Raw genomic sequence first — 13,745 nt, 5'->3', positions numbered from 1 at the left:
GCTCATAATGTAATATCCTTTTTTATCTATTGCTGTATCATTTGCTAACATTTTGTTAAGGATCTTTTTTATAGTGGTAAAATACACATAACATAAAATTTACTATTTCAACCATTTTCTTTTTGAACTTTATTTATTTATTTTGAAAGAGGGAGAGAGAGAGAGCACATATGTGGGAATATGTGAGCGGGGGAGAGGCCAAGAGAGAGGGAGAGAGAGAATCCCAAGCAGGCTCAATGCTGAATAGCATCTTGATGCAGGGTTCAGTCTCACAAACTGTGACATCATGACCTGAGTTGAAATCAAGAGTCAAACTAACGGACTGAGCCACCCAGGTGCCCCTATCTTCAAGTTTATAATTTGGTGGCTTTAAGTACGTTCACATTGTTGTGCAACTATCACCACTATCCATCACCATTTTTCTCATCATCCCAAACAGAAACTCCATACCAATGAAATAATAATTCCCTATTCCCCCTTTTCTGGCCGCTAGTAACCATTGGGTCTCATTTTTTGTGTTTATGAATTTGATTATTCTAGGTAACTTATGTAAGTGGAGATATATGTTATTTGTTCTTTGGCTTATTGTACTTCGCATAATATTTTCAAGGTTTGTCTAATTATAGCATGTATCAGAATTTCCTTCCTTTTTAAGGCTTAATTAACTGGTTTTTTGCAACTGTGTTCAAGAAGGATATTGGTTTGGAATTTCTTGTAATTTATTTGTTTGGTTTTGTATCTGGTTAGTGCTGGCCTTATCAAATGAGTTGGAAAATGTTTTCTACCCCTCTGTTTTCTGGAAGAGTTTGTATAATATTAGATTAGTTTTTCCATAAATGTTTGGTAGAAATTGCCATTGAAGACCTTTGGGCCTAGAGTTTTCTTTGTGGTGAAGTTTTAAACTGGGAATTAAATTTCTGTAATAGGTACGGGGCTATTCAGGTTGTCTGTTTTTTTTGGTTTTGGGGGTTTCTTTTGTTTGTTTGTTTTTTCTTTTTGAGTGAGCTCTGGTAGTTTGTATCCTTCAATGAATTTGGAAATGTGTTGTTTAATTGGGAATTTTCCAGAAATCTTTGTTATTGATTTCTAATTTAATTCTTTTGTGATCAGAGACCATCCTTTGTTTTACAGTTTTGAAGTTTGCTTCAAGATCTGTCATATGGCGTATATCAGTTAATGTTCCAAGTGTACTGAAAAGATTGTGGATTTTGCAGATGTTGAATGGAGTGTTCTATAAATATTAATGATGCCAGCTTGATTGCTAGTGTTTCTCAGATTTTCCATATCTTTTTTTAAAATTAAAAAAAATGTTTATTTTTTGAGAGAGACAGAGTGCAAGCAGGAGAGGGGCAGAGAGAGAGGGAGACACAGCATCTGAAAGCAAGCTCCAGGTTCCGAGCTGCCAGCACAGAGCCGAGCATGGGGCTTGAACCCATGAACTCCAAGGTCATGACCTGAGCCAAAGCAGACACCTAACTGACTGAACTGCCTAGGTGCCCTCAGAATTTCTATATCTTTATTTTGTGTTCACTTGTTCTGTTGATTACTGAGAGAACAATGTTGGTCTCCAGTTTTAATGGTGCCTTTTCTATTTCTTCTTTGAGTTGTCACTTTCTTACATATATTTTGAAACTCTGTTGTTGGGTACATGCACAGTCAGGATTGTTATATGTTATTTTGGTTTTTTTGTGCTGTTTTCTCATAGCATTATGTAATACCCATGTTTATCCCTGGTAACAGTGCTTGTTCTGGGAATCTATGAATTTTAATTAGGGTCTCTAGATAAGTTATATTCAATGTAATTATTGAGATGTTGGATTTAAATCTGCCATATTGCTAACAATAAATTTCATATTAAAAAATAAATAAATCTGCCATATTGCTAGTTTTTTTTTTTCTTCCTGTGTGTCCCTTCTGTTCTCTATTCCTTTCCTTTTTTTCCCCCTTTATTTATTTTGGATAAATTAGGTATTTTTATTGTGATTCCATTTTATTTCTACTTTCTACTTTGCTGATTTGTTATACCTCGTTTTAATTTTTTTTTTTTTTTTTAGTGTTTGCACTAAGGTTTACAGAGTACATCTTTAAGTTACCACAGTCTCTTTCTTTTTAAAAAATTTTTTTAAGTTTTATTTATTTATTTTGAGAGCAAGAGAGAATAAGGGAGGGGCAGAGAGAGAGGGCGATAGAGGATCCGAAGTGGGCTCTTTGCTCTCAGTGTGGAGCCCGATGCGGGGCTTGAACCCACAAATTGTGAGATCATGACCTGAGCTCAAGTCAAAAATTGGATGCTTAACCATCCAGTTAAGCCACCCAGGTGCCCCTGTCACAGTCTACTTTCAAAGAATGTTACCATACCGTGTATACTTCCTTTTCTACTCTCTTATCTTTTGTGCATTGTTAGCATACATTTTGTTTTTACATTATTACAACCCTATAATACATTGTTAGTGTTTTGGTTTATATTCTCACTTATCTCTTAAAGTGATTAAAGATTAAAGAGAGGAAGAAATTTTTGTCCAGTCTAATAATGAGAAAGTTGAAATAGTTATTTTAAAGCCCTTGTCTTATGTTTCTAAAATCTGGGTCATATATAAGTCTGTTTCAATTGATTGATTGATCTCTTGCAATTGTTTTTTCCCCCCTATTGTAGGTGTGTTACAGTTTTAATGCCAGACATTTCATATAAAAGAACAGTGGAGATTGAAGTAAATAGTACCTATGCCTGGAAATGGCACACTTCTTTTGTTAGGCCATTTGTTTATGGGATTGAGGTAGTCAGTCAGAAGTTGAGCTAGGTTTAGGTTCTAGTATTGCTGTGATTATGTTCAGTGTGCGTCAAGAGAAGAAAGAGGTTGAACCTTCAAGAAAAATGTTGGTCTTTAGAAAGGGAAAATAATTCTTTTTTAATTAATTAGTTAATTAATTAATTAATTAATTCTTGAGAGAGAAAAGGTGGGGAGGTACAGAGAGAGAGGGAGACAAAATGCCAAGCAGGTTCTGCACTGTCATCACAAGAGCCCGATGCGGGGCTCGAACTCATGAACTGTGAGATCATGACCTGAGCTGAAATCAAGAGACAGATGCTTAACCAACTGAGCCACCCAGGTGCCCTAGAAATAATTCTTTTTTTTTTTTTTTTTTAATTTTTTTTTTTCAACGTTTATTTATTTTTGGGACAGAGAGAGACAGAGCAGGAACGGGGGAGGGGCAGAGAGAGAGGGAGACACAGAATCGGAAACAGGCTCCAGGCTCTGAGCCATCAGCCCAGAACCTGACGCGGGGCTCGAACTCAGGGACCGCGAGATCGTGACCTGGCTGAAGTCGGACACTTAACCGACTGCGCCACCCAGGCGCCCCTAGAAATAATTCTTAATACTGCATAATGGTAGTAGAGTTTGTCTTATGGCCAGACCTATTCAAGTCATGTGTGACTCTTAAGAGAATAGGGTAGGTGTAAATTTTTATGAAACAACAAAACAATTAGCTTTTAAAATATAATTTCATGAGAGTGATCTTATTAACTCACTAGCAGTACTGTCTATGTGTATCCCTTATAGGGTAATATAATATAGTAAGGGAGCAAAATATTCTTCCTTATTTCAGAAAAGGCAAAACTTGAAACTTTGGCATCTCATAGACTACCAGTGTTCCCACAGAGGAAGGGGGAGGTGATCTGTTCCTAGTGGAGGCAGCATTACTCAGCAATACTTACTAGGAATGAGCTTTTAATGAAGCCACGTAAAAGACTAAAGTGGTGTTTCTTAGCTTCGATACACACTAAAATCATCTGATTCCTTTAGAGCCATATTTATGCCTTAGTCCTGCCCTCAGTGATCCAGATGGAGTTGCTCTGAGGTGTGACTTGGATGTAAGTTTCCTAGTCGATTCTAATATGCAGCCAGGGCTGGGGATCACTGCTCTAGAGGCTCACAGAAATCCGTGTGGGCTGTTGGAGACTTTGTAAGGTCTGGAATATTTGTATTAGCAGATGAAGGAAATGCCAAGTGATATTTAAGTTACTATTATTGCTGTGATATACAGAAAAAGCAATTGTTTTTCTTTTTTTTTTTTTTAACATTTATTTATTTTTGAGACAGAGACAGCATGAACAGGGGAGGGTCAGAGACAGAGGGAGACACAGAATCTGAAGCAGGCTCCAGGCTCTGAGCTGTCAGCACAGAGCCCGACACATGCCTCGAACTCACGATCATGACCGTGAGATCATGACCTGAGCCAAAGTCAGACACTTAACCGACTGAGCCATCTAGGGACCCCCAGATTTTGGTTTCTAATACTATTCTCTAAGACTCCTTAGAAAAATAGCTAATGTAGGGGCACCTGGGTGGCTCAATCAGTTAAGTGTCCAGCTCTTGATATCAGCTCAGGTCATTATCTCAAGTCTCATGGGATCCAGCCCCGAGTTGGGCTCTGTGCTACCTGGAGCCTGCTTGAGATTCTCTCCCTCTTGCTCTGCCTCTCCCCCACTCGCACTCTCACACTCTCTCTCTAAAATAAAATTTTAAAAAATAAAAATAAAATAGAAAAATAGCTAATCTAGGTTTGGGGTAGGAAATACACAAGATGAAGCTGGAGTGCCTTATCATACCAGAAAGTAAGGAAGTGCTACCAAAGAAAGTGGATCCTGCAGAGCGACACAGGAGCCAACTTGAAAAAGTTCCCAGTGGCCAAAAGTGGAGCAATTTGAGCAGCAAAATAAATAGGGCGATGTTGGATTTTAACCTAAGGTATGAAATAAAAATACGTGAGGGGCGCCTCGGTGGCTCCATCAGTTAAGTGTCCAACTTCCACTCAGGTCATGATCTCATGGTTCATGAGTTTGAGCCCCACACTGGGCTCTCTGCTGTCAGCACAGAGCCTGCTTCACATCCTCTGTCTCTCTCTCTGTCTCTCTCTCTCTGTCCCTCCCCTGTCCAAAAAACAAATAAACATTAAAAAAATAAAAATACATGAGTACATACTCATATAAATAGTGATTGAATAAATAAGTGAGGGAGAAGAGACAAGTCTCCATACAGAATTCCAAATAATTTACTTAGACACTGATTGAGACACTTCTCCCTCAAGGAGGTAGAGTGTAAACTCTCCAACCCTGCCTTGAATATGGGCTGCACTTAGTGTGGTGTTTCCAAATTGTAGTTTATGGGAACAAAGGGTGGAGGTGGGAGAGTAACTTTATGGTGGAGACACCTAGAAAAATAGCCCTAGCCAGTTGATCCTCAAAGTTCACTTTCTCAGCCATAAGTCATGTTGATAGCAGGTGCCCTTGATATGATGTGATGACATCTTCTTCCCTATAACTCATAACCCTAGTCTAACAATGAGAAAAAATCAGACAAACCCATATTGAGTGGCATTGTACAAAATGCCTAATACTTCTCAAAACTGTCAAGGCCATCAAAACCAAGGCAGATTTGAGAAACTTCACAAACCAGCAGAGGCTTAGTAAACATAACTACATATAAAACAAATAAATACATTAAATATTGGCATTATAAGAAAAAAACAGAGTAGCAGTATGGAAAATTCACAAAAGAAATGTAAATGGATAATAAAAATATAAACATGTATTCAACCGGACCAGTAATCAAAATGAAAATTTATTTTATTTTATTTTAAATTTTTTTTTACATTTATTTATTTTTGAGAGACAGAGAGAGACAGCATGAGCAGGGGAGGGGCCCAGAGAGGAAGAGACACAGAATCAGAAGCAGGCTCCAGGCTCCGAGCTGTCAGCACAGAGCCTGATGCGGGGCTCGAACCCACGAACTGTGAGATCATGACCTGAGCCAAAGTCTGACGCTTTAACCAACTGAGCTACCCAGGCGCCCCAAAATGCAAATTTAAATAACAAAAGCCAATGTTTGCCAGTCAGTTCAGCAAAGATTTTGCTGTTTTGTTGTTGTTAATACCCACCTTGGGGTAGTAGAGGATGGTCTAGGGACTCAGAGTGATACAACCTCTCTGGAGGATAATTTGCTCAGTGCCTATCAAAAATCTTCAAAATAGGCAAAGTCTGGCTCAGATTTTCTCTTCTGTGGATTTATCCTGATTAAAGAAGATCTGTGGGAAGATTTTGGCAAAGAATATTTACCACAGCATTGTTGATGAGAATGAAAAATTGGAAGCAGTTAGATAATTAGTTGAGCATTGTGACACTGTTGTATGATGGTATTCTATAGATGTTACAAACTAAATAATTTATTATATTAAAAAAATTAAACCAGCATGGATATAGCATGATCACTCCCCCTGCTTTTTTTAGAAAAAGAAAAATATGTAGCATAGGAAAAGACTTGATATATGTATGTAAAACATTAATTATAATTATTTCTGGGTGTTTTAATTACGTATTTTCTGTTTTTCTGCAATGTGCATGTGCAAATTTTGAACATCATGTAAAAAGTTATTTCAAAAAAAAATCTTTTTTCCTCTGTCAAATTAACAAAAGTTTCTTTAAAATTTTGACCTTGTTGGCAAAAGTGTGGGAAATTGGTATCTTCATATCATATCCACTTCTTTTTTTTTTTAATGTTTATTTATTTTTGAGAGAGAGACAGAGCACAAACAGGGGAGGGGCAAAGAGAGAGAGAGAGGGAGACACAGAATCCAAAGCAGGCTCCAGGCTCTAAGCTGTGAGCACAGAGCCCGACATGGGACTTGAAGTCACAAACTGCAATATCATGACCTGAGCCAAAATTGGATGTTTAACTGACTGAGCCAGCCAGGCACCTCTTCTTATCCACTTCTTAGTCTACTTGTATTTATTCTCATCTTCTTATCTATTTCTTATTCTTCATATCTACTTCTGTTAGGAGTGTCAGTATAAGTCCTCCAAGAAGCAAATAGCAAATTGGTAATACACATCAAACTCCTGAAAACAGTTGATATGCTTTCACCTAGTAAAAACCCTTCTGAGAGTTTGTCATTAGAAAAAAATTAAAGATTTGAGGGGCACCTGGGTGACTCAGCCAGTTGAGCGTCTGACTCTTAATCTTGGCTCAGGTTGTGATCTCACGGTCATGGGATCGAGCCCCATGTCAGGCTCCATGCTGGGTGTGGAGTCTGCTGAAGATTCTCTCCCTCTATTCTTCTGCCTCTCTCCTTTGCTCACACACACAGTCTCTCTGTCTCTCTCTCTCTCAAATAAAAATAAAATAATACAAAAAAATAAAATAAAAAATAAGAGATTTGAGTGTAGAAGTGTTTACTACATAATTATGTATAATGGCAAAATATAGAGACTGTGTAAATATCCACTTATAGGGAAATAAAATATGACACATCTGCACAGTGGAATATTGTACATTCATGATGTGTTTTAGAGAATATTTGTTGAGGTCTGATAATCCTTGTGTTTCTTTTTAGAATTCTCAGAATGGCATCCATAATCCTGATTCATTCCCCATGTTCTTTGCTGTAGCCTCAGACAAGAAAATAAGAAATAGTTTCCTTCTACTGTTTTGTGCAAAAGATAAAAATTAGTCAGTTACTTTTCTCCTAGAGCCAATCCCTCATGTGAATTTTATTTGGCTTCCTCAGTTTATTTGCTTTACTTTTAAGATTATAGGTGTTATGTGAGCCTTTTCACGGTTCTGTGCTGCCTGAAATGCTCCTCTCCCTGCTTTTACCATGTTGACACCTCCTCATCCTCCAGGTTGCAGCTTAAATATCACCTCCTTCAGAGAGACCTTCCTAGAACACTTTGTCTAAAGAACACACGTGGAATATCACTTCCCAGCTCTCTGATGCCACTAGTTTCTTTCCTAGTAATGGATGTAGTTGGCATTTTTATATTTGCTTGCTTGTGTATAGTGTTTCCTCCATTAAACTGTAACTTCCTGAGGCTAAGGATTATATTTTTTCCTTCTCCAGTGTATTTTTAGATCCCCTGCTTAAGGCTGGCATAACAGTTAGTGAACAGTTAGTAAATATGCATAGAATGAATGAACTGACTTAATTTTACATCTCATCAAGAATTTATCACGTAATTTGGGGCACCTGGGTGGCTCAATTCATTCAGCGTCTAACTCTTAATTTAGGCTTAGGTCATGATCATGTTTGAACCCCGCATCAGCCTCTGCACTGACAGCGTAGAGCCTGCTTAGGATTCCCTCTCTCCCTCTCCCTCTCTCTCTTTCTCTCTCTCTCTCTCTCTGTCTCTCTCTGCCCCTCCCCAGCTCACTCTCTCTCTTTCTCTCTCAAAATAAATAAACTAAAAAAAAAAAAAAAACCAGAATCGTCATGTAATTAATGTAGATTGTACCAAAATTATTTTTATAACACATTGATCTTAGCTGTCCTGGTCTTGATATTTTAATGTATTTAATGTTGAATATAGAGGTAGGAGGTTGGGTTAGACTCAAGAAGTAAAAGAAGCTCTTATAATAGAGGTGGAGCTACTAATGGATGCAGAGGAGTGGGTAGACTGAAGAAGTAAAGCAGAGGAGAAAAGACATTTTCACAAGACTGTTGTATGTGTTTTTTAAAAAGTAGACTTTATTTTATCAGCAAAGTTTTAGGTTCATAGTAAAATTAAGGGGAAGGTGCAGATTTCCCATGTGCCCTCTGCTCCTGTTCCTACATTTTTTTTTTAATTTTTAAAACATATTTATTTTGAGAGAGTGTGCACACAAGTGGGGGGGGGGGGGCAGAGAGAGAGGGAGAGAGAGAATCCCAAGCAGCCTCCGTGCTGACAGCGTGGAGCCAGAGCCCAACACAGAGCTCAGTCTCACAAACTGTGAAATCATGACCTAAGCCAAAATCAAGAGTCAGTCACTTGACCAACTGAGCCACCCAGCGCCTCTTGTTTTTTTTTTTTTAATGTTTTTATTAGAGTAAAATAGACATAATATAAAACTTATCCTGTTAGCCATTTTTAAAGATTCCATTCAGTGGTACCGAATGCATTGATAGTGTTGTGCCACCATCATACCATCCATCTCCATAATTTTTCATCTTGCAAAACTGAACTCTTTACCCATTAAATAGTAACTCTCCATTCTCCCCTCCCTAAGCCCCTGACAGCCACAATTCTGCTTTATGTCTCTATGATTTTGACAACTCTAAGTAGTCATGTAAGTAGAATCCTACAATGTGTCTCTATGTGACATAGTGTACTGTCCTTAAGGTTCATCTGTGTTGTAGCATGTCTCAGAATTTTCTTCCTTTTTTTTTAATGTTTATTTAATTTTGGGACAAAGAGCACAAGTGGGGAGGGGCAGAGAGAGAGGGGGTCAGAGAATCCCAAAGTGGGCTCCATGCTGATAGCAGAGAGCCCAATGGGCTCGAACTCACGAAGTGCAAGATCATGACCTGAGCTGAAGTAGGATACTTAACAGACTGAGCCACCCAGGCACCCCGAATTTTCTTCCTTTTTAAGGCTGAGTAATATTCTATTGTATGTATTTACTACATTATGCTTATCATTCGTGCATCAGTGGACACATGGGGTTCTTCTGTGTTTTAGCCATTATGAATAATGCTGCTAAGAACATGGAAGTACAAATGTCTCTATTAGGCCCTGCTTTCAATTCTTTTGACTATATACCTGGAGGTGGAGTTGACCCAGTGGAATCATATGGTAATCCTGTTTTTAATTTCTTGAGGTGTCAACATTCTGATTTCCATAGTAGCTGTACATTTTACATTGTATCAACAGTGCTCAAAGAATCCAATTTCCGCACATCCTCGTCAACACTTATTTTCTGTTGTTTTGATAGTAGCCATCCTAATGCTTATGAGGTGATACCTCATTATAATTTTAATTTGCATTTCCCTAGAGATTAGAGATATTGAAATCTTTTCATGTGCATATTGGCTATTTGTATATTTTCTTTGGAAAAATGGTTATTTAAGTCCTTTGCCCATTTTTGAATCAGGTTGTTTGGTTTTTTGTTGTGGTTAAGTTTTAGGTAGAAGATAAGGTTTGATACCTTCTAAGATAGAAGATAATGGGCCAAATCAAGGAAAATTTAGATTACTGTTTTAAGTAGTTTGCTGTTATTGTCTAGACCAGAGATGTTTAATAGAACTTTCCATGATGATGGAAATGTTCTGTATCTGCAAGCTGTTAGCCACATGTGGCTGTTGAGGACCCAACATGTATATAGTGCAACTGACAAATTGAGTTTTGCATTTTATTTAACTTTAATCAATTTAAATTTAAATAGCCACATGTGGCTTAAGGCTACCACTATTTTTGATAGAGTAATCCGGAGGTCATCAGTTGTATTTCTTATTTCTTTCATTTTTAAACCAGGAAAATGATGTGTGGTTTAGGAAAAACACTGGAAACAATGTGGGCATTTGAATGGTGAGGAAGAGACAAGAATAGAAAATCACTTTCTATTTTGGATGAATATGCCTTTAATGAGAATGGGGAACATAGGAGGATGAGCTGATTTGGGAAGGTAGACATGGCGTTCACTACTGCAGAAATTGACTTGAGAGTGTGGGACATAGAGACAGAGATGTCCAGTAGACAGTTATAAATAAGAGTTTAGAGTAGAGCAGAATAGGAAAGCCTAGAGGTAGAAGTATAAATTTTCATTGTCATCTACAGAGTGGTGATAAAGCCAGAGAAATAGCTAATACCCTTTAAAGAGGGAATGCAGGGGCGCCTGGGTGGCGCAGTCGGTTAAGCGTCCGACTTCAGCCAGGTCACGATCTCGCGGTCCGGGAGTTCGAGCCCCGCGTCAGGCTCTGGGCTGATGGCTCGGAGCTTGGAGCCTGTTTCCGATGCTGTATCTCCCTCTCTCTCTGCCCCTCCCCCGTTCATGCTCTGTTTCTCTCTGTCCCAAAAATAAAATAAAAAACGTTGAAAAAAAAATTTAAAAAAAAAAATAAAAAAAATAAATAAATAAAGAGGGAATGCAAATCTTAAAGAAACAAGCATCAAGAATAGGTTCCTGCAAGAGGTAGCAGGAACCCTTTGCATTAGATGTAGTTCTCATCAGGAAGATTAGACATTTTATTTCAGAAGGTGATTGAGTATAAGAAATTAGCATAGGTGATTTCCACTCCCTCACAGTATGGATCTGATAGGTAGTTATTTTAGCAGGAATAGGCAAATAAAAACTATTATTGTACTATCATAGTATCATTTCTGCTTATAGAATCACAAAGGGATCAAGTTACCAATAAGCATAGCAAACTCTAGTCTGAATGAATTAGCTTATAAACCTGAGGGAAGGAATCCCTAGCCCCATTTGGTGTTTTCTAGATATTTAGTAGTTATAAATAATACAATGCTTAAGTGGATTTTCTAAGTAAGATTAAGGAGAAATTGTTTGAGACGACCCACACAAGATGCATTTTCTTATGCTGGTAGGAAGACTCCTAATTCCCCCCCAGTGTGTGATACGGTCATAAGGGAACACAGAAGCTACTAATTGTGCTGCCTGCCTAAAGGCTTGGGAGTAGATCAAAGGGCAGTGTAAGTGAAGTTCTGGGGACTGGATAAAGAAGGGGCACTGGCAATGAAGGCAAATAGGGAGCAGAAACATGGAGGAATAGGAATAGGCTTAAGGTCACATCTATGGAGTAGATATGGGGGTTCTAGGGAGCAGATCAGTTTGTTGCCTAGCTCAGTGCCTGATATATAAGTACTTAATAAGTACTTCTTGAAGGAAAGAATGAGTGATGGTTAGGGAAAAGAAAACTCGCTTCTGCAGGAGCCATTCCTGACGAAATCCTGCTTTGGCTCCACCTTATCTCACCCATGACTTGACTACAGTCATCGCATGTCTTCCTGACCTTGGGATGCTGTTAGATTTATTGTTAGAACACATGCTAAGTATGTGAATATTCCAGGTAGTTTATATTTGAACTTTAAATCATCGTCCATCTCTAGAGATGGGACAGAGGGAGGGAGGAATACTCTGTTTGGAAGTATGATGAGTGTATCTGAGTGCTGAGAAGTTTAATTTCCTTTTGTTTTAAGACTATACCAGAATAGGTGTGACGGTATGTAGCCCTTGAATATCCTGGCCTTGAGTGACATGTGCAAGACTTCTGGCTGATTTGACAGGGTAGAGGTGTACACTTATTTTCTGTGTCTCACTGGTTTACAGTAAGACAATCAAGAATGATGAGAAGGAGAGTTTAAAGTTATTTCCACACACACAAAACTGATGGGATGCTATGTAATTTCCAAGATTCTTTTTTTATTCAGACTGCTCTAAAATCTGGTAATCCACAAAAAGTTACTGCATAGAATTTTTTGAATGATTCTTTTACTCAAATACAGTGACCTCACATTTGATAGCAAAAACAGGTTTTATTTTATTATTATTTTTATTTATTTATTTTTTAAACTTTTTGTTTGAGAGAGAGACAGAGAGACAGAGTACGAGTGGGGGAGAGGCAGAGAGAGAGAGGGAGACACAGAATCTGAAGCAGGGTCCCGGCACTGAGCTATCAGCTCAGAGCCTGACGCAGGGCTCCAACCCACGAACCATGAGATCATGACCTGAGCCGAAGTCTGACGCTTAGCCAACTGAGCCACCCAGGTGCCCTGCAAAAACAGATTTTAGACTCTGAAAAGGTACAGGGCCATATAGGTTGTGTTTTCAGTTTTAAGCTATTATGTAATTGCAACCCAAGTTAATTAATACCCTCGTGCATGTAAGTGTAATAATACATGGTGCATAGTCTGCAGAGATGGACTAAGGAAAAGCTCTTTTTGATCTATTTAATTTACTATATATCTGTTTGAAGGTCTAATAGGCACTGTTTTAGACACTAAGGATGTAACACTGAAGAAAGCACAGAATCCTTGCCCTTCCTGAAGCTGTTGTCAAGACATACTTTCAGAGGGGACTATTTCAGATTAGATGGGAACTAATCAAAGAAGCAGAGAGCTATCTTAGTCTATCTAGGAGAGTTGTACATTCAGGGAACTGAAGTATAAACTAATAAGCTCACTGAAGATAAGGATTTTTGTTTGGCTTTTGTCTGTTGTGTTCACTGCTATATCCTCAGAGCTCCAAGTAGTGCTTGGCTCATAATAGGCATTAAGTAAATGTATGTCATTGTTCAAAGTGTTTATTGATTTCAATTTGTATAATCATACACATGTACTTTAGTAAATGATTTTTACATCTAGCTAACTGAAAATTTTATCTCAGTTACTTTATTTCTATGTTTGTTACCTACTTTTAGTTTCCCCTTGTGCCCACATGTCAGGATGCAGAAAAAGCTTATTAATATTAATAGTCATACGGTGATCTTATATTGCAAAGGGTAGATTTAGAAAGGAACTTCAGAGGTCATCTTTTGTTTAGCTTCCTGCCTAGGAAAAACCGAGTAAGATGATTAGGTATATATTTTTAATTAATCATTTTTAAAACTAGGACAACATAATTGGGTTCTCTTGAGAAAATGGACAAAGGTACTTAACCCTAGATACAAAGATACTAACCTGAAAAATTTGGAACTTCTAACTGTGTGGGAAAGTGAAAAAAAATGGAGCACAACTAAGCTGCTCTTTGTTGATATCAGAAATGGGCCTGTCATTCATTTTGGCATTGAAACATAGCCTCCTATCTCAGGGGGCAGGACCAGGACTTTTTTTTTTTTTTTTTTCCCCCTCCCAGAGGAGCTAGACAGTTATTACAGGTTGAAAAGCCCCAGCCAGGTTTTCAAGAGTCTCTCCTCCCCAGCCCCCTCACCACCACCCCCCCCCGCCCCCCCCCCCCCCCTTCCTTAGGGTGGTTTTGCTC

General features: G+C 38.3%; 1 protein-coding gene across 6 annotated transcripts in view; it reads left to right on the top strand.

Annotated features, from left to right (window-relative positions):
* The window catches only part of TFDP2 (transcription factor Dp-2), a 174,100-nt gene that overhangs the window by 88,196 nt on the left and 72,159 nt on the right, over positions 1-13,745 (top strand). The gene's annotated exons all lie outside the window — the stretch shown is intronic.

Source organism: Puma concolor, chromosome C2 (genome assembly GCF_028749965.1).
Source record: "Puma concolor isolate L17-30 chromosome C2, mPumCon1.1.hap2, whole genome shotgun sequence".
Classification (NCBI taxonomy): Eukaryota; Metazoa; Chordata; class Mammalia; order Carnivora; family Felidae; genus Puma; species Puma concolor.
Note: the sequence above shows the minus strand (reverse complement) of the source record. Positions and strands in the feature narration are given on the sequence as shown.